General features: G+C 31.2%; 1 protein-coding gene across 1 annotated transcript in view; it reads right to left on the bottom strand.

The window, feature by feature from the left end:
* The window catches only part of LOC142326274 (uncharacterized), a 205,334-nt gene that overhangs the window by 145,579 nt on the left and 31,798 nt on the right, over positions 1-27,957 (bottom strand). The gene's annotated exons all lie outside the window — the stretch shown is intronic.

Here is a 27,957-nt window from a genome sequence, read left to right as displayed (position 1 = left end):
TCAGAAGATATAGCGAGCGATCACCGCGCCTCTATCTTGGATCTGAAAGACGTAGATTTCAGGCGTGAAGTGCACTCCCCCCCCCCCCCCCACCGAGATTCTCATCAGTACAAATAGAGCAAATCGTCAACAGGACTGCAAGTAGACTGTCTGATAGACATCAACAATCACCTGAGGCTTTATCTAATATAATAAAGCAGGAAATGGACAGAATGGCAGTTAACAATACAAGGAGGCGCTCCGTATATTGGTGGACTGCTGAAATTGAAGCAATGAGACAAGAGCTCCAGTCCCTTAGGAGAAGGAAACAACGTATTCTTAGAAATAACAGAGAAGGGTACCAGGAAATAGCCAATAGATACCTCGAGGCAAGAAGAACGCTCAATAACTCAATAACTAGAAGAGGGAGCTAGAAGAGCAGTCCTAACCAGTACGGGTTTATGCGGGGGCGATCCACCGTGCAGGCTATCTGCCGAATTTCGGGATGGGCCGACGAGGTGAAGAGAGGCACTTGGTGAACCAGGAGAATTCCACTGATGCTATCACTAGACATAAAATACGCGTTCGGGGCTATTGGTTGGGGTCATATTAATGACGCGATTGCGGCTAGGGGCCTCAGCCCGTACCTGCGTAGGCAAATTGAATGTTACTTGTCCAACAGGGGATGTCTGGTGGAAGCACAGGAAGAAACAGTACATTTTCAAATGCACGGTGGAGTTCCGCAGGGCTCTGTTCTGGGGCCGTTGTTGTGGCTGGTGATTATAGATGAACTCCTTCAGAAGGAGTTTCCTGTCGGCGTCCAGGTCCTGGCTTATGCAGATGACCTTGAAGTCCTCGTAGAGGGAAGGACGGTCTTGGAGGTGCGAGAGAGGGTGTACGTGGCCATCGACACTATACAGGAGTGGTTGAGGTCCAGGGGTCTGCAACTGTCTACGGAAAAATGCCGGTGTATTGCCTTTACGGGTAGAAGAGTGCTAGAACCGTTCAATATTTCCATCAACGGTCATGCTGTAGAAGAAGCGAATAACATCAAGTACTTAGAAGTTATTCTCCAGAAAAACGGTAGATACACCGAGCACATAGTCAATGTATGCAACAAGGCAGAAAGGATGATAAAACGTCTAAACATCATTATGTCATCGCAGAATGCCCCTCGGGCCTCAAAGCGCCGTTTACTGGCGACCACCGTCGTGTCTTCGCTTATGTATGCCGTTCCGGCCTGGTGGCGCTCTATCGCCATCAGGCGCAACAAAGAGAGACTGGCGAGGACGCACAGGGTGTGCTCCTAGGTGTTGTGTCCGCATACAGGACAGTGTCCTATGCCGCCCTGTGCGTGTTATCGGGTACACCTCCTATTGACCTAATCGCAAAAAAGAGGGTGGAGAGGGCACAAGGCAAGCCAGAACAAGAGGTCAGGGATGCCGTTTATAATATCTGGCAGGAAAGATGGTCGCAGGAAGCTGTGGGTCGATGGACGAGAACCCTCATCCCCAACATCAAGCCATGGTTGTCGAGAAGATTTGGTGAGGTTGATCATCACCTATCGCAGTTTTTTACAGGACATGGTTCCTTCAATAACTACCTGCACAAAATAGGCAAGAGAGAAGGCCAATTTGCAACTACTGCAACGAGATAGATGATGCTGAGCACACCTTTTTTGAGTGCAATAGGTGGGACACACTTAGACATAGTAAGGCACTCACAGGTATAACTCCAGAGACAACAATAGACTACATGCTAAGAAGCGAGTCAAACTGGAATAATTTTGCTAGTTTTGTTAGACAAGTTGTTCTACAGAAATACTCCGATGAGAGAAGACAAGGTGTTGGCTAGAATAGGACTGGGTGGACAGCCTTGCTGGTGAGGTCCAGCATGCTGCGGTGTGTTGGCACTGATGAGCCAGCAAGGACTCCACGGGTAACAGTCAGGCAACAGCACACTGAATACTGAAGGGACCCGGCACCGCGTCGCGGCAAACTGGGTCTGGCGTGGTGTAATAATGTGGTGTATTAGTATTGCCCTTTTGGGCCCCCAGAGGGGCAATATTGATAAAGAACTCTCAAAAAGAGCTAACCGGTAGGCCGACCTGCCTTGCCGGTATATAGCCGGTCGGTGGGTAGGCCTATTTGAGTTTAAAGACACTCCCCTGGGCGGCGTAATACCAACAAGTCACTGAATAGCTCCCCTGGGCCGGACCTGAGAAAAAAAAAAAAAAAATACCAGATTGGACAATACCATTAAATTTAATACACTTTCTGAAGAAGTCGATATCGATATTGAATAATCTTTAAACCATCAAAACTTTGTTATATATGTAAATAGTCTTCATTCCCTTTAATCTATATATATATATATATATATATATATATATAAAGTTACATAAATTCTGTCTGTAACCGTTTTGCGGCCGCAATACTAAAGATATATTAACCACCAAAGGATCGTTTTAAAACAAAAATTCAAGTTAAACTAAAAAAAAAGTCTAAAAATCTCTCTTTTTCACTATTTGGCAACATAGTGAAAAATTATTATTATTATTAGCAATTATTATTATTATTATTATATATGTTTTTCATCCCCTAGCGGTCGCATTACTTAACACCTAAAATGCAAATTTTAAAGGGACAATATTCAGGAATACGAGAGTATATAAGTCGAAATAAGTTTTAATTAATTTGATTATATTAATGGCTAAAAAAATTAATTAAAATAATTTACGGTTAGAAATTTAATAAAATAATCTCAAAATCAATTGACAATGAACTGATTCTCGCGGGAGCCATGTGCAGCCACCGGCCCAACACCATTGGTCCATTGAAATCTGAAGTCACCGAAACTTTGCTATGGCATTCGACTATATATCAAAGATTTATCAAGAAATATCGTAGAAGCTACATTTCTTACTGGAAAAAATATAGGAGATTTTTTTACACCAAGGATTCCAATAATTTCAGCCGATCTTCAATTTTAATTTAAACGTTTGAAATTACCTTTAAGAATATCATACACAATGACCATCAACAAATCACAAGGACAATCCTAAACGCTGCTGTAATACTGTTGAAAAATAGTTGTTTTGGTCACGGTCAATTATATGTGGCGTGCTCAAGAGTTGGTTCACCAAGAAATTTATTCATTCAAGCTGAGAATCGCCAGACAAACAACATAGAGTTTAATACAAACTACCTAATTAACTACGTGGGATAATATTTTTATTTTTTTCTACTTTAATGTATTTTAATGTACTGTAATATATTTTATTTGATTTTACTATATTGTATTTTACTTTATTTTTATTGTTCGGCGTTATTATCCAACATCCACGCGGTGTTGCTGGTAACATATATAAGTCAAAATAAGTATTAATTAAGCTGATTATATTCACGGTTAATGGATAGAATACCGATAAAAAAATCTTACAGAAATTGTGGTATAAATTTTTTCTTCAATATGTAAATCATTTACTTCACGAAAAGACTGCTGCGAAGCTGGCCCAGTCGACTATAACAACAAAAATATAACCCTTTCCCTCCTCGAAGGGCAAACCGCTTGGGCGGAGGCGGCCCAAGCGACCAATTCTATTATAAAAATGATTTGTTTTTACGTATATTTCGATAAAAATTCAAATTGACCTTTTATTGACAATGGAATTAATTTTAGTAAGTCATATAATAACTGTCTAAAGAAGTCAATATTGAAACAGACAATCATCTATATAGACAACGAAATTAAATTTACTAAAAGAAGTTTTAGGTTATTTTTTTATATTTTCTTACGATTTATATAATTTTGAAATTCGTGAGGTTTGAACTGCGGTAAAAACAGTTCACGGGAGTCGTAAGATAGCTACAGTTAAAATTTCGTAATTATTGGTTCTGTAGTTTTCACGATTATCAGGAATAAACAAAAAAAAACATTGTCTTTTCATATAGTAATAAGATTAAAGTTATTAATTCGATTTATTCAAAAAGTAATTTAAGGCAAGAAAATAACTGAAAGATTCTTTCACTATCATAACTCATCGAACAATATAATATATATATATATATATATTGTATTTATGTACTATAGGTTATTTATGGAGATATATTATATTTTTATACGATGCTTAACAAGTAAATAACTATACTAAATCACAATCACACAGTAACGTACAGTTGCGAATTGTAAGCAGAAGAATGAAATCGTCGTTCGATGTAATCATCTCCATTGTGATAGTTTATTCCATTGTATAAAAAAGGTTAGTAAACTCAGATCACATGTACCTGTCAAATATTCTGATAATTTCAAAGAGTGACATGATAAAACACTATAATAATAATAATAGTAGTAAAATAAAAAAGAAAACGTTACAAAATGATGCTTGTTCCTTCATCTTCCGACTTTCCTTTTGTTAGTTTTGGACTAAATTTTTATTCATTTCATATTATTTTTGCATACTTATAATATTTATTTCAACATAAATAATTTGAAAAGAAACAAAAATTATCGTACTAAAAAAAAAAAAAAAAGTTATAATAAATATGGCATTTCAAATCTAAATGAAACAAATTATGAAGTCGTAAATAAAAACCATTAACCGAGTACATTCATTGTAAGTATTCTATTAATTATAAATGTCAGTTACCTACGTAAGTTCCGTAACAAAGATCATATTATTCTCAGTCCTACATTATTTAAAAGAATTATATAGTCGAGAAGGTTACATGATATTACATATATCAAATAACTCTACAGGTTATTTAATGTGAAATATTAGGTGCAGTTTTTAACTGACAATAGAATTTAAAATAATGATAACTTATATAAAATTAATGACTGAAAAAATCCAGCACTATCAAAAAAAAAAAACACAACAAATAATTCTTACTTAGAAGACTAAACGAATATTTAAAAATGAAGGACATTTAAATATCATTCAACTTTGGAATATTCTCCATATAAAGATTTCAGTACGAGGCTTTGACACAACAGTCAGGCTTCCTTATAAAGATCTTTATTATGGTGTACGTGATGAAAAAACTTGTCTTTGTAGTGTTATATCTTACTAGTCACTTCACGGAAAAATTGAGTTTTGAAAATTATTTAAAAATTGAATTTTCTATGTGCAATTTATTTAAAGAAAATTTAAAAGATAAAAATAAAACATAAAAATTACGAATATTCCGTTTTCCGCTTCTTTTCCCGGTTCAATTTTCAACATTTCAAAACTTATTTTCTTATTTCTTTATTTCTTTCACTTTTACAGAATTAATAATTAATGGAGTAATCCTAATACTAATGATAATATTACTTAACTTAATCATACTTAATTTAACATTGTTTTATAATACAATTTAATATTTATTACTTAACTTAATTATACTTAATTTATATTATTTGTAAAAGATGAAAGATTAGGTGTCCACAAGGGTCTTGCCCGTTTTGTGGCACCATCCCTTTTCTATTAATCTTTTTAGTTAGAGTAAGGGGAAAAATAAACAGTTTTATCTTATATAGGAGGATTAGTTTTGGTTCAACTCATGATTTACTCTGGTGGAAACTTATCTTTTCTGCAGTTAAGTATAGAGAAGATCAATCGTCGTCAAATATTTATGTTTACTAAGCCTTTCATCCAGTGCTACCCGCTAAGTTATATATGTAAAAAATCTATTACTATGTTAAGACTAAAAGTATAAAGCATTATAATTAATTATATATGTAATCATAAATCATGTAATTACATAGAACATACTTTCAGCGTCATCAATATTAATTAGCCATCGTCTCAGTAGCTTTAAGAAAGCGTTTAGGTTCCTACTGGTCTTTATATGATTAGGAAGTATGTTATACAATCTAGGAGCAGTACTTGAAAAGAACTTCATATAACTCGTTTTATTTGCTCTGAGTACATATACATTCCTTTTACTTCTAAGTTCGTACTCGGTTATCATACTATCTATGGTCTATGTGGTACTTAAGTGGTCTATGACCACTTCTGATAAAGAAAATTTTAATTACTTTATAAACATATAAATAACGTAGCGGTAATATAGACAATTCCCTAAATATTGGCAAATTATGATCCGTAGTTCTTTTTTTACTTATCATTGTAACGAATCTTTTTTGGATTTTGATTATGGAATCTAAATTTGTAACATAAGTTCCTCCCCAACAGCTGATGCCGTAGTCTAGTCGACTATGCACAATAGCAAAATAAAGTTTTCTCATGGTTATTTTTGGGGATATTTTGTTTAAAAAATAAAATATCCTAAGATAGCTTAAAAGTTTTTGCTTTAATAGCGCAATATGATTCTTCCAGGTTAGACCGCTATCTAACACAATACCCAAGTACTTACAAATATCACGTTGTTCGATCTCACTACATTATAAACAGTCGGATTTATTTATCACACATTTTTTACATTTATATTTTATTGTAAGTGGCAATTTTATTTTCCCTTTTAAGCAGAAGTTGATATACAAAGTTTTTTTCAACGCTCAAGATCATGTAATGATTTGAAAAGCATAACCGCAGTGCGTCTAAATCCGATTGCATGTCCTCAGCCACTTCTATCCATTTATATAATCTACTAATTCTGTTAGTAGATTATATAAAAAATTAGTGTTCAAAAATATTTCAGAACGGAGATTTATTGTCGTTTAAGCATTTAATAAATTTCTGATGAATCTGGTAATCATACTTTATTTTCAATTTCTGCAGTCTGTAAAGATTATAAGTAATTCTTACTGATTTAACCATAATCTAAAAAAAAGATGGCAAAGTTTGCATGATTTAAAATAAAAAAAAAATTAAATAACATTTAAGATATATTTTTTTTTTTTTTTGATTTTAGGGGCTTCTTTACTCTGTGGGGAAAATTTAAAAAAAATTGTTTATAAAGAAGTGATCCCTAATAAAAGAAATTAATTTAAAACAGAATTGTTTAATTATATTGAAAGAGAAGAAACGTATAATTTTATAAAAGTAATGAAAAAACTACTTCTCAGTTAACTCCCGAATATAATATAGGTGCCAAAATCACTTTAATTCTAATAGAGTTCTAAGTGAAAAATACAAACAAAATTGTATTAATAAAAAAATTAAAAGATTTAGAGCCAAAAAATAACATATATTTTCTAGATGTGGTGAATAAATTTTAAGAGAATTTTTTCTAAAAATAATTAAACTTAAAAAATTTGCTTTAGCGAAGCTTTCTTTACATCTAATAATGAGGCTAAAATAAGAAAAAGAAAATTTTCAATAAGGTTTTCTGCATTTTAGGTCCGGGATCGGTATTTAAATTGTAGACTTATGTCGGAAGAATTGTAGACATATTTTGCTAGCTCTATATATATGAAATACGAACTTTCAAAAATGTTTTCAATAATATTTAAACCGAAAGGAAATGAGAACAAAAAAAAACAACTCAATTTTAAGAGGCGGAAGTTGATTTTTTGAAATTCGTTTTGTTTATTTATTTATTTTTTTGTTGTATTTTTGGTAAAATTTTCTTTATAATAAAGTTATCTTTAAAATGCCTCTGAAAAAATTCGAAATTATTTTTTTCGCAATATTCTTCACCCCCTTAACGAATTTTGAAAGAAATTAATATTATTAATATTTCATGTATAGAAATATTTAAGCTAAATTTTAAGAAAATCGGTTTCGTCATCCTCAGATATAAAACCAAAAGCAGTGCGACACACATCGGTACATACGTACGAATATACATATATGCATACGTTTTTTTTGGTCTAGATTTGGATCCTAAAACGTAAAGATTTGCAAAAAAACCCACACAAAACTTTTGATGTGATCACTATACTTTCCCTTTACTAAAGATATTCTCACCGGGAAAGGAAAATTATTACGGTAAGTTTATAGTTTGGAAATAATTTATTATCAATGAAATAGAAAGAGGTATAAAGGGAAGCAGAATTTTCATTAAAAATATAAATATCGTATTTCCCAAAGTACAAATTAAATTTTGAAAAAACAAAGTTGTTGCGGGCCATTCAATAAATATTTATAGACTTCAAAAAATTTATAAGATAAAGCGAAGTAAACAAAAATATTAATTCAAGAATACATTTAAATTACAACAAAATATAATAGATAAAACAAATATAATAATTTAAACAAAATACATTCAAGAATACAGCAGAATTTAAAAACGCATAATAACAACACAATAAAATTCATTTAAAATGTTTTCTTTTAGAGGCAAATTGAAAAACAATCAGCAATTTGCGAATCCTTAAAAAGTTCATATAAAAGTTCATATTAAACGAAGATTGAATAACTTTTTTTTATGTTTTTGAAACCGATTATGTATTTTCTTCTTTTTTTTAATTGTATTGGATTTACAATAAATCGGATGGCAATATTGAGAAATAACAGTATTAGTTTATAAGTATTGGAACAAGGGACGACACTAAGAGGTGGGAGATACGTAGAAAGGAGATCGGGAGTGGTATGTTGCATTTGTCAACCTAGCAATGGCGTTTGACAGAGTTAGATGGGATAGATTACTACTGATAACTTTGGAAAAGAAGGGACTTGAATGGAAAGAGAGGCGCCTAATAAAACAGCTGTATCAATAACCAGAGAATAAAAGTGAGGGTAGGAGACAAAATGACAGGAAGAATAGCAATTGGAAAGGGAGTAAGGCAGGGATGCTGCATGTCACCAAAACTGTTTACTATTTATCTGGAAGAAATAATTAAATGCTGTCTGAATGAGAAAAGAAGAATAAAGGCTGTGGGAAGAAGAATAGAATGTATACGTTTAGCTGATGACATAACTTTACTGACGTGGAATCCATAAACAAAAAGACAAATGTTTGATATTAGGTGGAAAAGAGAAGAGGTTGAGATTAAGATAGGAAACGAAGTTTTAGAGCAGGTGAAGAAATTCAGTATTTGGGGGACATTATAACTTATGATTTCACTTGCACAGAAATCAAAGATAGAATATCAAGAAGAAAGCCGACATTTAGTAAGAAGGGAAGACTGCTGTGTGGAACGTAATACTTAGCGTGAAGGAAGAGATTAATGATATGATTTATTTGGAGTTGATGCCATATGGAGCTGAAAGAAAAGCAGACAGAAAATGAATTGAAGCTTTTGAGATGTGGGTGCGGCGCAGAATGATAAATGTCAGATTGCAAGCCCATGTATAACAAATGAAAAATAATACAGAGATTCGGAGAGAACAGGAAAATGCCAAATGTGACTGAATATACGAAAGGATTGCCTAGGACATTGTATGAGAAGAAGGTGTTTATTAGTGAATGCGATGGAAGGCTTGGTGAATGGAAGGAAAGAAGAGGAAGGAAGGGATTTCAAATGATAGATGAGATTATGGAAAAGAGCAAATGTGCGGAAACAAAACAAATGATAAAACAAGGTGAGAGCAGCAGCCGTAACAGGATCTGCCCTAATGGCAGAACATTATGATGAATGAAAACACTAGGTGTAATAGATTTTTTTCAATTTTATATTTAATATCAGTAGACCTACAAAAAACATAATCATTTTAAAAAAAAATTGCAAAAAACACGTAAAGCGAGAAACGAGCGGCTTATTAAAAGTAAGAAAGGATTCAGAGAAACGATCTTAAAGTAATTATTAGTGATCGTGAACTAAGGCAGAGTAGAATGCGAGGGGGGGGTGGGGTGGATATATACATCAACTATTTCTAATTAATCTTATAAAGTTTTGCGTAAAAATACTTTGAATATCAGAATTACGTCAACTTATTATTATTTCATTGAAGTAATGTGACAACAAATAATTGGACAAATTGCTACAAGCCGATGTATTTTCATTTAAAATAATTTTCTATTTATATTATCTGGAAGAAAAGTTATTACTAGTCAACCTAAAGAAATTTCTCTATAAAATAAAATAAAACTGATAAGGACACATGACTTCCTTGTACACCTATTAAATTGCATATATACGATTTGTTTTTAATGAAAAGAATATAAAATGTTATTTCACTAATAACTTCTGAATTTTTCATATTTTTTTATTGTTATTTTTGAATTATTTTTTTTGTAAAAAAAATGTTTACAATCAGAGGTTAATAATTATTAATAAATTATATATTAAAATTAAAAAAAAAAAGAAGTGGAGTCGGATTCGAACCGATGTACCTTCCCCTCGTAAGATCCAAATATTTCCTTAATTAAACTTTATTTGGCTATAACTCTGGAACCGATGAAAATAAGTATCACTCATGTATATCGTTGAAAAGCTTTCAGTGTGGGAATATTACTGCAGTTAAGAAAAAGTTCAAAATTCAATTTTGTTTTTGGATTTTTGGCTTTTTTGGACACTTTTGGTCCAGTTCATCGCAATCAAAAAGGAGGTAAACAACTAGATGTTACAACAGTGAAAAATCCAAAATGTCAACATCCTACGGCTGATAAGAGTACATACGCACATACGTGTACGTACGTACAGATGTCACGCCGAAACTAGTCAAAATGGTTTCAAGGATGGTCAAGATGGATATTTCCGTTGAAATCTGAAAACCGACATTTTTCGCGATTACAATACTTCCTTGTACTTGTATATGAAACGTGCATTTTTTTCTCCATATACTCTCTTAAGAAAAACCGATAAAACAAAACATTATTTTGTCTACATAAATTTAATAGAAACTGATATAAACTCAAACAGAAACTTATTTCATCATTAAGACTATTTGCTTAATAAAGAGAGAATGAATTACAAAATTCCTTTTTTCGTCATGATGGACGTCCGACTGGAAATATGTACAATTAAACAAATATTTGATAACTTAGCGATTTCAATACTGTAATATTTCCGGTTTAACTAGATTTATTCATAATGATCTCATAAGCGCTATAATTTTGAAATAAGCAAATCCATTGAACCGAAACAATGTTTTTCCATTCATTTTATTTTTACTATTTATTAATAAAATAATACTTTATTCCGGCAATTAGTAACATTAGTATATACATCCACCTTATAGATAACGCTACGTAAAATTATGTCACTATTTAATAATGGAAACAACCAACTCTAATATCGTTTACGTTTCACTTATCAAAAGTAGCAATATATTTCAATAAATTCACACAAATAAGTATTACACACATACACACGCACGCACGGGAATTCTGGGTCAGCATTTCTCAAACTAGGGGTTGTGGTGACACGAAAGGGGGATCGCGAAATTAGCCAACAACTTTACACGTAAACAATAATGAAATAATTTTTGAGAAAAAAGTATTATAAACATTTTACTTTCATTTACACACATAGCTATAAAAAAAATAAATTAATGAAATAGCTGTGTTGGTTTTTCATTTAAGTTTCTCCACACTTGAATCTATGTTAGAAGTACAGAAAAGCAAATTGTTTTTAGGCAATAAAAGACGATTCCTACATTAAGTTTTTAGCACAATCATAGACGAAAAACTCACTTCACAGAGGTAAGACGTGGAGAGATTATTATTTTCATATTCACTTCGACGAGCAAGCCAAAACGTATCTAAATCTTCAGATATGAATTGTAACGTTTTATCGGAACACATTTCGATGAGCTGGAACACATTATCTCAACCGGTAACTTAACAGCTGAAACAACGTTTTCACTAATAGATTCAGTACCCATCTCTTCGATAATTCATTTTTATCTTCCGGGAAATACTCTGCCGACTGAACTTTTAGGTCACGCAAATACATCTTCATACTATCAGAACTGTGGTGAATAGTAGTGTCTTCTTCATCCAAATTTTTCTCACTATATTCGGACGTGATTAGAAATTTTTACTTTGTAGGCGAAAATACATCAGCTAAGTAAGCCATTATTCTGTAAAAACATTGAGAATGGTGTCTTTTTATCCTGGAAAAAATATTAATTCATCTCGTAATTCCAGTAACTGGGTTAACACTTTTCTCGGCGATAATCATCTGACTTCTGTATGGAAAGATTTTTTCTTTTCGTAAATTTCATGGCATAGTTCAGCAAACAGCATATTCTGTAACGGTCGACTTTTAATAAAATTAACCACTTTTACAGCTTTACAAAGAATTTGTTTGAGATTTTCCAGCATATTTTTTGTGGCAAGAGCATGGCTGTGAAGGAAGTAGTGCGTCCATTTCGCACTTGGTGTAAAACGATCTTTTACTTTTTTCAGATATGCACTGTTCTTTCCTATTATCGCCTTTGCACCATTACATAATTCAATTAATTTTGTCCAATCTACGTTTTAGTTTTCAGTAAAATCAAAATATTATTTTTATTAATTCATAATTTACCACATGATTAAAAAGAGAAAATATGTTTCATTTATTATTAACAAATAAATTATAAATAAATCTTATATTAAAAGCTCATTCCTAAATCCAAAATTTCATTGTACTACGACTAATCGTTTTTGAGTTATGCGAGATACATACGCTCATACGTACATACGTACAGACGTCACGTCAAACTAGTCAAAATGGATATTTCCGTTTAAATCTGAAAACGAAATTTTTCGCGATCACAATATTTCCTCTATTTCATACAAGGAAGTAAAAAGATTCAGCACTTGTAAATATAATTTCTTTTCCTTGTAAGAAGTGAAGAAAGTATTGTGATCGCGAAAAATTTCGGTTTTCAAACTTCAACGGAAATATCCATTTGGATCATCCTTGAATCAATTTTGACTAGTTTTGGCGTGACGTCTGTACGTACATACGTATGTGCGGACTGTTGTAACATCTAGTTGTACATATTCCATTTTGATTGCAATCGACTGGACCAAAAATGTAAAATTGTATGTACTTTTCATTTTTTAAAAAGTGTATGTGTAATTTAATAGGCGTACAAGGAAGTTACGTCGTGTTTACATCAGATTTTTTTCTATAGCAATTTAACAAAATCATTCTTACCCCAGCGTTTAAATCACCGGCCTCTAATAATGGACTTTTTTTTTTAACTTCCGGGACCACAGTTAGTTATTACTTCAGAGGAAAGGATGAATAATCATTTTTGTAACATGTGAAAATGCTATGCCTGACTGGGATTCGAACACGGTACCTCCGGATGAAAAGCCGAGACGCTATCACTCGCGCCACGGAGGCCGGCTAATAATGGATAATTATTATTAATTACCACGTCAAAAAATATTTTATTTTTATTATTATTTTTTATGAATTAGAAATAAACTTACACCATGTGAAAAATAATTAACTTGTTCGGGGGATTCGAACACATAAAATTCTGGTTACCACTTCTACTTTCAGGATCTATAGAAATCTATGTAAAAGTCTTCATATATCACATAAAATTTAAAAAGCAAAAAATTATATACAAGTTTACCCGATACTAAAAGCTATTCTACATGCTAACTATTAGCTAATTCGCATAAAAGACGTGGCCACTATGTTTTTAAATTTCAAAATTGACTTGTTCGAAATAGTTTGAATGTTTCTGCTATAAATGTTAATATTTTATTACATTAACAATATTCAAGAGCTGATTGTACTTCAATAATAACCTGAAAGTATTGCAATGTTATCAAAAACGTAGCTCCAATAAATATTACAAACTAATAAATTGTAGAAGTCAGGCAGATCAGTTCGGAAGAACACATTTCTAATTATATTGTCAACATACAATATAAGTGAATAATGCTCTGAAATAGAAGCTCAAAAAGATTATGATGAAATCTAAAAATTACAAGTAGAATTTTGTATAACCAATTACAAAATTTCTGTGTACGTTTTTAGTAAGTACAAGTGATTTTTTATAAAATTATTTAAATATATCTTTATTGTTTAAAAAAAAACTTAATTTTAAAATAGCATTTCTTAAAACGTCCTTATGTTTTAGATGAAATTATACTTTATTTATTTACTCTTTTGAACAATAATACATTTTAAATTGTAGATAATTTTTACAAAATAATTGAAAAAACTCTTGCGCAGTTTTGCGCAGGAAGACAGACGTTTTGTTTCCGACGTCCTCACTATTTCACAGTTAGAAACGCACTGATTTTCAGAGTATAATGCATTACATAAGTCTGATTAACAAGTAGACTCTACACACAAATATCAAGTTTCAATTCGCTCACTACTTTGAATCTCTCAAAAACGCGTGTGAAAAATGCAAAACTTACACAATCGCCATAACCTCTTATTGCCTGCTATTTTAAAAATATTTACCTGAAAAATTTATACTAATGTCAAATAACTACTGGATATTTTACCAACATAAATTTATATCTGTATATGCCTGCACGAACGATGGAAGTCTAAATACTTACTTTTCAAAAAAAAAGAGGACAGAAAGTAGACCCTATTATAGATGGTTGTTTGCTTATGGGTATCAGAATATTCTTATCACATTTAATTCTCCTAATCATAATTTTTTTGATAGAAACTAAATAAACTGTTTGCATTATTTTCTTTTTAGCTATAATAATTAAGTACTTTAACATCTATTTTTCTCTCTTTTTTCTGTTTAGCATCCGAAACCACCGTAAGGTATTACTTCAGAGGATGAATGAGGATGTTATGTGAGATTGAAAATGAAGTGTAGTCTTATACAGTCTCAGGTCAATTATTCCTGAGATGTGTGGTTAATTGAAACCCAACCGCCAAAGAACATCGGTATCCACGATCTAGTATTCGAATAATCCGAATAAAAGTAAATGCCTTTACTAGGATTTGAACCTTAGAACTCTCGACTTTGCAATGTAAGGTAAAACCTTTTTAAACCTGCATTCATTCATGTTCTGCATAGATAAATATACAAAGTAATGGATTTCCATCTTTTTTGTTATTTGTATCGGGATGGAATGCAAAAGAGTAATAAATAAAATGAGGTTGCAAAAGGTGGAATTCCAAAAATGAGTCTTCTAGAAAAATAGAATCAGTAAGGACTTTCATTCTGATCAACAAATATCTATTTTTTGAAAATCAACTTCTGAAATAATCTAAAGATTACAAAAGGTAATGCTGATAACCATCATTCGTGTATTATTTTTAAATGTTTCGATTAATACAATAAAGATGATTAAGGATATCTACCTAATATGAAAGCTTGCTATGTGGACATCCAACCATCTTCTTTTAAAAAATAACTAAAACTGTATTTGGACTTGTATGTAAATTTTTATACCAGAAAAAAAATGAATTCAGTGATGCATTATGGCCATATGAACAAAAAAAGGACTTCTATCTTTTGTGCCGGTATATACCTACACAAATTCTCTGGAAGGATTGTCCAAAAAAGGTTCTAGAGGATCATCGGAAAGTATTTTTTGTTAAAAATTGATATTTTCTCTCGTTTTCATTGCCCTTGACATGCTTCTTCACCTATTCTAACGAAAAAAAATGAGATGAATGAAATGATAAGAGATAAAATGAAAATTTTATAAGAAATCAAAATCTAACTCCAGTTGAAATACATACGAGCAGACTATACATTACATCACTTGTCCAACCAGATTGAAATTTTCAAATAATTTCCATTATAATAGAGTTCTCTTACACATAGATAAGGATGTAGACAAGAATAGTAGTAAATAAAATGTAATCGCAGAGATTATTAGAATTAACATTACGATAGATTCTAATTTAAATTCAAGTACAGTAATAATAAAGGAGAAAAATGAAAAGTTATACGGAAGTATAAAATACAAAACTGATGTGTAATTATAGTATAAAGAGGAAAATAGATTAAAATAATCTAATCAATAGTAGAGCAGTAAATTATGATAAGTTTAATAGCCTTTAAAGAAATTTCGATTTCAAAGACGATAAATTTATTCCAATTAATAGAAAGTATTACTTGCAAAAAAAAAAAGAAAAACGCATTTATAATGACACACCTCGCATGTCGGATGAGTCATGAACAACTTGAACCCACCTACCACAGAACTAGCATTTTACTGCAACACGCCAACATGATTTATTCGAATAATGAAGCACACATAAACGCGTTCATGTACACGTTAAAACACATAAACTATTGATAATATGTGTATGCGATGTATAATAACTGTTACACCCCGCTTTGCCCGGATCTTAGAGTCAGTTAAATTTCTCTATATAAAATGTAGGTTACTACACGGGTTTTTTAGGACTCAGAACGAAAAACGAAGAATTTTTATATCAATCTTCAAATTCTGCCGATTTCCGTGGTAGAGCAATAACGTTTCTATCTTTCATCCGAGGTTATAAATTTGAATCTCGGTCAAGCATGGCATATTTTTTACAGTTTAAAAATGTTCTTATTGAATTTCCTCTACAAGATGTAAGGAAGAACATTCAGCCGTAAAAAACCTCGATAAAAAATAATATTTAAATTATTAAGTATTAAATGATTTGCTCTTTAAGTTAAATATAAATTAATCACTGGAAAATCTTCCTCTGAAAAATAAAAATAAAAAATGGTATTGAAAAAAGGAAAAGAAAAGAACCCGTAATATATTATTAAAAAAAAAGATAAAGAAAAAAATGGTTTTTAATTATTTGAGAAGATTGACTGTACAATGTATTTAATTTTAAATCTAGAATTTTATATAGAATACAAAATCATTAAATTGGATATGAGGTGTTCCCAGGCTTCAACGTAGAAGTAGAGAGTAATCCATCGACGACGTCATTTCTTTGAAGATGCAAATATGAAATAAAAAATAAAATCATGACGCGAAATTTCTCACTGAATAATGGACAGGTTTTATTCAGTTGCGGAAAGAATTTTTTTTATTTAGTTATTTTAACAATGAATATGTGATTACTAACGTAGCTTTATCGTCAAAAAGATAGCTTGTTAGACGTTTCGATGTTAGATACCAGAGAAATAATGATACTCGAGTGATGAATTTATAATAATTGTTGTTATTCCATTACCGTTTATCAAGAGATCTGCTTGAAAAGATGTTCTGTTTTTAGATTTTTTTTTTAATTTTTTTTTTCTCGATCTTTCTGTTTACTTTTTCTTTTGAATGAGATACATATATTTTTGAAGAGTATTGACATTTTTCAAAATGTTACTTAATATTTATAAATGATTAATTATTATTTTGTTTTATAGAGAATCTTGCCATTAAAAATTAATTAATTTGCTTGCCTACTTCTGCTTATTTTATATAATTAATATTTTAATTATTATTTCACAGATGTAGCATTATAATTATAATCGTAACCAGTGTTATACGCTTACCTGAACTCGCTTAATAACCGGAGAAATGTAATACTTCATTATTTCCTCAATTTTCTCAGACTATCAAACTATTATTTCCGTTAAAAACTAATAAACCTTCAGAAATGACTGAACAGAGACACATTTTCACAAATATTATACATATATATGTACGTACATACAAAATTATATTTAAGTATTAAACAGCTTTATACTGCATATCTGAGAGGTATTTGGAGGCAGAAAAAAATGGGGTTCTACAGAAATAAAAAAAATTCTACATTATGGTGGGGTTTTATTTTTGTATGCCATCTTAGATTCGCCATATTGAATCAAACCTAATTTTTTTAAATACGAAAGTATATATGACACATTATTTCGATTTAAAGTTTTAAAAAAAAAAACAATGGTGAAACCCTTTTCTGTAATGCCTTCGTTATCGAGTAGGTATTCAAAGTTGTGATGACGGAAAAATCGTATTAACGACAAAACGGAGTAAAACGCGTTCCATGAATAATCTTATTGCATTTTACACTCATAGTGATTACAATAACGAACTTTAAACAGTGGTTTAATTAATAATAATAATAATAAACAATAACTAATAATTAACAACACAACAGATTAAACGACTATATCAACTGCTATTATTTTCTAAATAAAATTTAATTTCCAGTGTTAATATCAGCTGATTATTTCTTATTTATAGTAAATGAAACAGATTAACTGGAAATACGTACTTAAAAAATGTGTTACAAATTTAGTTGAGTAAATCAGCTGTTAATTTACCTCACAATGCAGTTTGTATTACGTTGAAACAATGCAACTTATTAAATTTTCATTTCACCTTTTTACTTTAACGTACTTGTAATGGCAAAATTTGATAGTGCTAGTAAAAATTACGATGTAGGACTAGTGGTTCATTTTTTTTTTTTGTGAAATTTTATTATTAGTTACCTCGTTCGTTTATTTAATTATTTTTTTTTTGTCTTCAGTCATTTGACTGGTTTGATACAGCTCTCCAAGATTCACTATCTAGTGCTAATCGTTTCATTTCGGTATACCTCCTACATCCTATCCCCTAACAATTTATTTTACATATTCCAAACGTTGCCTGCCTGCACAATTTTTTCCTTCTACCTGACACTTTAATATTAAAGCGACTATTCCAGGATGCCTTAATCTTTTCTTCTCAGGTAGTCCGATCGCCCAAGTTTCACTTCCATATAAACTGACGCTCCAAACATATACTTTCAAACATCTTTTCTTGACGTTTAAATTAGTTTTTTATGTAAATAAATTATATTTCTGACTGAAGGCTCGTTTCGCCTGGGCTATTCGGCATTTTATATCGTTACTGCTTCATCCATCTTTAGTAATTCTACTTCCCAAATAACAAAATTCTTCTACCTCTATAATCATTTCTCTTCCTATTTTCACATTCAGTGGTCCATCTACATTATTTCTACTACATTTCATTACTTTCGTTTTGTTCTTGTTTATTTTCATGCGGTAGTTCTTGCGTACGACTTCATCCATGCCGTTCATTGTTTCTTCTAAATCCTTTATACTCTGTTAGAATTACTATGTCATCAACAAATCGTACCATCTTTATCTTTTCATCATGTACTGTTACTCCGGATCTAAATTGTTCTTTAACAACATTAACTGCTAGATCCATGTAAATATTAAAAAATAACGGGGATAGAAAACATCCTTGTCAGACTCCCTTTCTTATTACGGCTTCTTTCTTATGTTTTTCTATTATTACTGTTGCTGTTTGGTTCCTGTAAATGTTAGCAATTATTCTTCTATCTCTGTATTTATTATTTATACCCTAATTTTTTTTTAAATGCTGAACATTTTATTTCAGTCTACGTTATCGAATGCCTTTTCTTGGTCTACAAATGCCAAGTATGTTGGTTTATTTTTCTTTAATCTTTCTTCTACTATTAATCTGAGGCCTAAAATTGCTTCCCTTGTCCCTATACTTTTTTTGAAACCAAATTGCTATTCTCCTAATACTTCTTCCACTCTCCTCTCAATTCTTCTGTACAGAATTCTAGTTAAGATTTTTTATGCATGGCTAATTAAGCTAATTGTTCTGTATTCTTCACATTATCTGCTCCTGCTTTCTTTGGTATCATAACTATAACATTCTTTTTGAAGTCTGGCGAAACTTCCCCTTTTTCATAAATATTACACACCAGTTTGTATAATCTATCATTCGCTTCCTCACCTTCACTGTGCAGTAATTCTACAGATATTCCGTCTATTCCAGGCCTTTCTACCATTCTACCAAGCCTTTCTACCATTCAAATCTTCTAATGCTCTCTTAAATTCAGATCTCATTATTGTTTCTCCCCTTTCATCCTCCTCAACTTCCTCTTCTTCCTCTATAACAGCATTTTCTAATTCATTTCCTCCGTATAACTCAATATATTCCACTCATCTTTGCCTTTCTATATTCCGACTTTGCCTTTCGTATTATAAATCGGTGTACCATCTTTGTTTAACACATTATTAGATTTTAATTTATGTGCCCCAAAATTTTCCTTAACTTTCCTGTATGCTCTGTCTATTTTACCAATGTTCATTTCTCTTTCCACTTCTGAGCACTTTTCTTTAATCCACTCTTCTTTCACTAGTTTGCATTTCCTGTTTATAGTATATTTTCTACGTTCATACATCAACTGCAGTATATCGTGTGAAATCCAAGGATTTCTGCCAGTTCTCTTTCTTCCGCCTAAGTTTGCTTCTGCTGATTTAAGAATTTCCTTTTTAACATTCTCCCATTCTTCGTCTACATTTTATACTTTATCTTTTTTACTCAGACCTCTTGCAATGTCCTCCTCAATAACCTTCTTTACCTCCTCTTCATCAAGCTTCTCTAAATTTGAACCGATTCATCTGACACCTTTTCTTCAGGTTTTTAAACCCCAATCTACATTTCATTATCACTAAATTATGGTCGCTATCAATATCTGCTCCAGGGTAAGCTTTGCAGTCGACGAGTTGATTTCTAAATCTTTGTTCAACCATGATATAATCTATCTGTTACCTTGCATTATCGCCTGGCTTGTTCCAGGTGTATATTCTTCTATTATGATTTTTAAACTGGGTGTTGGCAATTACTAAAATATACTTCGTGCAAAACTCTGTAAGTCGATCCCCCCTTTCATTCCTTTTGCCCAGCCCGTATTCACCCACTATACCTTCCTTGCCTTTTCCAATGCTTGCATTCCAATCTCCAACTATTATTAAATTTTCATTTCCTTTTTTTGTGTCTAATTGCTTCGTCAATTTCTTCGTATACACAGTCTACCTCATCATCATCATGTGCGCTTGTAGGCATATAGTTAACAATCGTTGTCGGTTTAGGTTTCGATTTTATCCTTATTACAATGATTCTATCGCTATGCATTTTGAAATATTCTACTCTCTTCCCTATCTTCTTGTTCATTACGAAACCTACTCCTGCTTGCCCATTATTTGAAGCTGAGTTAATTATTCTAAAATCACCTGACCAAAAGTCGTTTTCTTCTTCCCACCGAACCTCGTTAATTCCTACTACATCTGCATTTATCCTATCCATTTCCCTCTTTAAATTTTCTAACCTACCAACCTTTTTTAGACTTCTAACATTACATGCTCCGACTCGTAGAATGTTATTTTTTAATTTTCTGGTGACCCCTTTCTTAGTAGTCCTCACCCGGAGATAGGACCGGAGGACTAGTTTACCTCCGGAATATTTTACCAAGGAAGACATCTCCATCATTGTTATATGAAAATGCAGAGAGCTACATTTTCTTGGAAAAATGCAGCTGTAGTTTTCCATTGCTTTCAGCCGCACACTACTCAGAGGACTGAATGATGTTTATATGGCAGTTTAAGTCGTCCAGTCCTGACCTACGCCCTTAACAACTACTGAAAGAGCTGCTGCCCTCTTTCAGGAATCATTCCTTAGTCTGGCTCTCAACAGATACCTTTCCGATATGGTTGCACCTTCCGTCCAGCTATTCTGTATCACTGAACACTCAAGCTCCCTCACCAACGGCAAGGTCTCATGATTCGTAGAGGGAGTGAATTAAATGTTAAATCTTCAAATAACAATGCCTTCGTTAAGTGAAACCTAAAGAATAACTCTAGTGATTATGTACGGATACGGTGACAATCAGCCTTTACAACAGGTATGTGATTTATTTAATAATAAATTTCGAAACAGAGAACCAAAAGATAGATCGACTGTGATCAAGACAGGACAGCGATTTGAAGAAACCGCTACTGTAAAGAAGCGTTCTTGTTTCGGCAGACCGAGAACTGTCGCAACTGATGCGCAGTTATTAGATGTATTGTAGACTTTTGTTGAAGACCCTCATTCATCGATTCGGAAAGCTGTTTTCCAACATAAAATCAGTTATTTCTCAGTTCAAAACATTTTTTTAACAAATAAATCTTACCCTTATAAGCTACACGTGGTGGAAGAACATTTGGTAGATGATTTTGGACACCGAGTTGTGTATTGTGATAAAATGCAAAAATTATACATAGACGCAAATTTTTTCTAATTCAATTTTACACGTATTTAATAATAAAACGACTTTTATATTAAATAGCCATGTGAATAAGTAGAACTGTCAATATTGGAACGATAATAATTCCAGATGGATGCTGGAAGACCTCATACACAGCACCCTCAGAAAGTGAACGTTTGGCCGGGAATCTTTGATCATTGTATTGTATTGTTATCTTTGGCCTTTTATTTTAGATAACAATATTACAGGAAATGCTTACTGCAACATCTTAGTAGATAGGATTTTACCAAATATCCGGGAAAATGTTGGACAATAATTAAATAATAACGTTTTCAGCAAGATGGAGCACCGCATGATTATTATCTAAGGGCAAGAAAAATTTTAAATGAACAATTTCCAAATCGCTGGATAGGTCGTAGAGGAGTCGTAAAATGGTCTGCCAGGTACTCCGACCTGTCTCATCTGAATTAATATTTTTGGGGTACCTGAAAAATAATGTTTACAAAACAAAACCTGCAGACATTGACGAATTGAAAAGAAGAAAAAATAACTTATCTGCTCGTGTATCACCAGACATATTACAAGTTATAAAAGGATATTACTTAAGGTTAGCACACTGCCAAGCTGTAGAAGGACAAGAATTTTGAACATTTATTGTAGAATGGTATGCTTTCAAAATTTATTTCATTAGTAATTTACGATCGAAAACATTTAAATAAAATTTTTAAATAAATATTTAAAGTAAATAATTAATATTAGTTAATATAGTTGTTGAATTAGTTGTTGTGCTGTTAATTATGTATTAATGTTTATTATTATCAATATTATAACACTGTTTATAAACTTTGTTACTGCATGCATTATGAATATGAAACCCAATAAAATTGTTCATGCTGCGCGTTTTACCTCGTTTTATTGTTAACACTATTTTTCCGACATCGCAAGTTTGAATGCTTATAACTCGATAACGAAGGTATTAACAGAAAAAACGGCGTTCACCATTGTTTTTCTTGTAAAATTTTAAATCAAAATCACGTGTCATATGTCTACCTTCCAATTTAAAAAACTTAAAAATTTGATTCACTATGTGCTGATTCCTTATGTCGGACAAAAATCAAACCCCACCTTAATGCAGATTATTTTTAATTATATAAAACCCTATTTTTTTCTCCCTCCAAATGCCTCTAACATATGCAGTATAAAGCTGTTTCCATACTTAAATATCACCCGGTATATAAGATGATTCAGGAGGAAAGGAACATAATTTGGGAATTTATCTGGAGTTTCAAATAAGGAAACACTGTTTATAGAAACAAATTTCTAAAAACGCTTCGTTTTTGAGTTACGGCGAGCGAAAAATTCACCCAGATTTCAGTTTCCGCACTGAAATGAGGCATACTGAAATTTTTAAGGTGTTACATAATAGATAATAAATAAAATTACTGTAATGTCTAAACAGCATTGTAAATAGCATTTACAAAGAACTACCTACAAGATAAAATTATAGGCTACTGTAAAGTAGTAATAATTCAAAAAAATCTTTACAAATATATATATATATATATGTCGGAGAGGCGAGGCGATTTGTCAGGGATTCAACGTTTTGTGTTTCACTCACTTTTATTATTACAAGTGGAGAATATATAAGACTATAATAAAGCTCAACCAATAAAAATGAGTAGACAACTCGTACAATGAAACAATTACAAATGATAACTATCACCCATCAATAACTCAGCAGTACACGAATCATAATATAAGATTAATTTAATTTAGAACTCAAACAATACTAAAACAACCTGCGATAGACCGAGGCTCAGGGAAACAACGAATTCGCGACCACCAGGACGTCCGTTCGATCTGGGTTCCAAAGCAAGACAGACTACCTTTTCTCAATATTCTCAAATAATATACCTACTGCATATTTCCTTTTCCTTATTAATTTTATGATACCCCTATCGTCCTGGGATCCCGACTACGTTGACAACCATGTGCCTACCTAGGCCTAAGCCTACCGCAATAAAACAATTTAAACCTTATTTTACAAAACATTACAAGTAATGATACATTTCTTAAAACTACTAAAAATACAGATATTCTAAAGAATATTCTCATCGTTTTGTCGGAAGATACTCCACTGTACTTTATTCTCCGACATATATATATATATATATAAAAATACTGGACAGAATCAGCAGATGGATGTGAGTCATTCTCATTAGTAACCATTATAACAAAATTATTCTCTTATTAATACTTAAGAATTATCAATACTAGTAGAGGTTCGAAAATGGTCTCGCGTTATATATAACATGTTTTTTTTATAAGATTCAGTTAAAGAGCAGTTGTTATGGAAATGATAGAATCTAGACTAAGCGAATAGAATTTCGCAAAAAAATAATGAAGAGAAATTACAAATAAATACAGAAACAAAACAGGTTTTGCCCTAAAGGATGTTTGGTTAAATACATTAAGTCACGAATAATTCTGTCTCGTAGAGTTAATAAGGAAATCGTTATTTATACTTTCGTACTTTTATTCAATCGAAAATGAAATCTTATGTTTAAGGAAAAACAATATAGAAATAAATAAATACTTTTATTTTAATTGTATTAATAACTAACTATAAGATTAATTATAATACGTTAGATACAAATAACTTACTGATATAGATTAAATAATATTACTCGATTTAAATTGCCTTACTGTATATATTTTAGAAGTAATAGATTACACTGTCTTATGACCAGATGTAGTTTTTTAAGCTTTATTTAATTTTCCATTATGTTTTGTTATCTATATGAGAATAATATTAAAGGAAAAACCTTTTTATAGTTCTTGTCATAATCATAATTTAATCTAAAAGTTACATGAAGAAAAATAGTGATGGATGCTCTTTATTCAGAGCTCTGGGTGTCCTTGCTTTATGCTTTAAGTAAGGATGATTTCACAAGTTTTTTGTGACAGGATGCTGCGGCAACGGAATCTTGCACACTCCTTTATTAGGTCTTGTCTTTGTTCTCGCCTACAGCATTTAACTACTCGCCACACCTGTAAAATACACACACACACACACACACACACACACACACACACACACACACACACACACACACACACACACACACACACACACACACACACACACACACACACACACACACACACACACACACACAAACGGAGTTACAAACAGTAAGGTAAAATAAAGAAAATTAAAAGAATAAGTCACATTTAATATTATTTTCTTGTTTTCAGAAGCTTTCATTGGAGTTAAAGTACCAACTAATCAAAAGAAATGACGACAGAAACTACTATAATAGATATGAATTAGACAAATTACGGTATCCATTAGTAAATTCTTTCTGCATTTCATAGAAGTATTTAAGTAACGTTCTACTCACACAGCTTACCATAGTTAACCCGTAAGATCAACTTATATCGATAACAAACATCTGTTATAACATTCATTCTACAATGCTATTAGACCAAGGTTTAAATGTAGCTGCTGGATTATTCGATCTCCAAGCAAATATTAAAATGTATTTTGGTTCGTTGAGAATTTGTACATATTTACAAGTATTTATTAACTTAATAAAAAGTTCTAAACTAAACAGTTATAGAAATAAGATAAAATCAATGACGAATACCCAAAAACCGTTTAAAAAATTAACCTATAACTACAATGTAATATTGAACTTAATGAAATGTATTTCTTTCTATCGTATATTTATAGAATTGAATGTTTGTTTGTCCCATTTCCGTTTCTATACCAATCATCCGATTGCGATGAAATTCTGGTGAGTTGTGCGTGCGCACGTCTGCGAAGATTTCTGAATTAGTTTGAACCCGCTTGGAAGCGCTGGGGTCGAGATATTTCGAAAAATTGTATTTACGGTCTGATTTGGCTCATAGAATATATATATAATACTAGTTGCGTCAAAAGGAATATTTTTGCAAAACTATACCCGCTAGGTGGCACCGGTGTCGAGATATTTACAAATACAGATTTTTTAAAACAAGCAAATATACAAACAGACTTTCTTCTTCTATTTGTATATATATATATAATGTTCGTATGTGTGTCCGCTATAGACTAAAAAACTACTGGACCGATTTACGCGCAGTAAAGAGGGAAAATACTCAAATCTAACAATAGCGAAGCATTGTAAGGTCTGCTAGTATTAAATAATAATTTTTATAGGTAGATATAAAAAAGCTATGTTAGAAATAAAATAATAATTCTTCCATAATAAATAAAATATTATAAAAAGAAAAAGATTTAAAATCAATTTAAACAGTTTTAAACAAGATAACAGTTTATTTCATTTTTTTTTATACGAGTAAATAAATAAATTTCAACGGAATGGGGTTTTAAAAAATAAGTAAAAAAACCAAAATGTTAAAAAATGCGTTCTCAGTTCTGTACAACAAGACCGATTTTTGTTATTTTGTACAATATTTTATGCAAGAAATACACAAAACATAAATTAAATGAGAAAACTAAGAGGAATAAATTTTTTTAATTAATATTAAAATATATTTTCTGCTTATAAGAAAATTAAGTTAAATTATAATCGTAATTTGATGAAATAATTAGAAATAACGAATAAATCCTACACACAGCATCAATAATAAACTCACTCACAACTGTGAATCACTGCATAAGCGTGTATGAAAAGTACACCGGTACAAAATCAACATAACTTCAAATTGATATTTTGTAATTGAGCGTAACTGAAGAACGAATCAACTTACCAATCCTCATCAAATTCTCACATGTACAACTTTAGTTACACTACTGCAGCACATTTAAATTTCAATTAAATTTATCTAGTAGTTTTAGAAATTTCAAGCCACAAATTTTATACGTGGGCTTACATATAAGGAAATTATATTATAACTGAATGGTATTTTCGTACTCCTCATACCTGTAAACGTAAAGAAAGTTCAATTTCAACCTCCAATACCACCGTGCGACCGAAAATAAAATAACTTTTCTTTGAAAAGTCGGTAAAAAAACTGAACTATCATAAGTAGAAAGAACTTATTTATTTATTTTAAAAAATGAATAAGTTATATCCCTAACCATAAAAAAAATGTTTCTTTAAAAATTATCACATAAATAAAAATAAAACCAAAAAATGTATAATAAACCTCAACCTTAAACAATACGATATTTAGAATTTTTTATTCAGATCATTATCTATTTCAAACGAATCGCACCCAGTAATTCATGTATATAAAGCGATTACAATAACGGGAATATAATCAGTCAGAATACGGGACGTGAGAAAGCGACAGTATTATCCGGAGTAATGTTCTCTATTAAGTAAGCTATATAAAAGTCACATTACCCCATGCCGAACCACCTTTACGTTTGATCATTCTTAGAAACCTCCCCTCAAATATAATGATTTATTTTTCATTTTTTCTAAACGGTCTTTGTACGTTATCTTTACTTATTTATCTTACTTATTACTTATTACTTATTTTATCTATTTATTTTTATTTTTATCTTACTTTATTTGTTTTATTTATTATCTTGTCTATAACTTAGATAAATTCATGATCCTATAAACATTTCAGAGTAGGGATCGGTTAAGTTTCACGAAATATCGGGAAGGGGTTAAAATAAGTTATATAAATTAAAAGGAAAGAAATTTTAAATTATTTAAAATTTGTTAAATTTTATTTATGAACAACAAAACCTATATTAAAATTGAAACAAATTTTCTTAGAGAAATTCAAGTATGTTTTTTAAATAAACTGTAAATACTGTAAACCTTTGTAAACTACAATTTATATTTTTAATATGTTTATATTTTTATTAAAAAAATGTTATCTAAATACTAATTTTTTTTAACTTTATGTTTTTAGGTGTTTCTTGAAATATATAATAGATATTAAATCAAAACCAAACAGCTGTTAGTTTCAAATAGATTAAAGTGCGGTGATTCTTTGAAAACACTTCTGAAAGAGAAAATTAAACCGTGTAATATAGTTTTTATCTTAAAATCAGTTTTCATTGAAAACAGTTTTCGTGTTTTATCTATTTTTATCTTAAACTCTTATTTTACACTAACAGACCCGGCAATGCTTTGCTATTGCTAGATTTGAGTGTATATATAGATTAAATGAACACAACTGAAAGTTTGTCAAAATATTAACAAAATGAACATACGGAACTTCAAAAAATTTAACCTTTCCCTTTTACCCTTTCTCTCTTTCTCTCTTTTCCTTTTTCCCTTTCCCCATTTT

The sequence above is a fragment of the Lycorma delicatula genome, chromosome 6, assembly GCF_047948215.1.
Source record: "Lycorma delicatula isolate Av1 chromosome 6, ASM4794821v1, whole genome shotgun sequence".
In the NCBI taxonomy this organism is placed as follows: Eukaryota; Metazoa; Arthropoda; class Insecta; order Hemiptera; family Fulgoridae; genus Lycorma; species Lycorma delicatula.
Note: the sequence above shows the minus strand (reverse complement) of the source record. Positions and strands in the feature narration are given on the sequence as shown.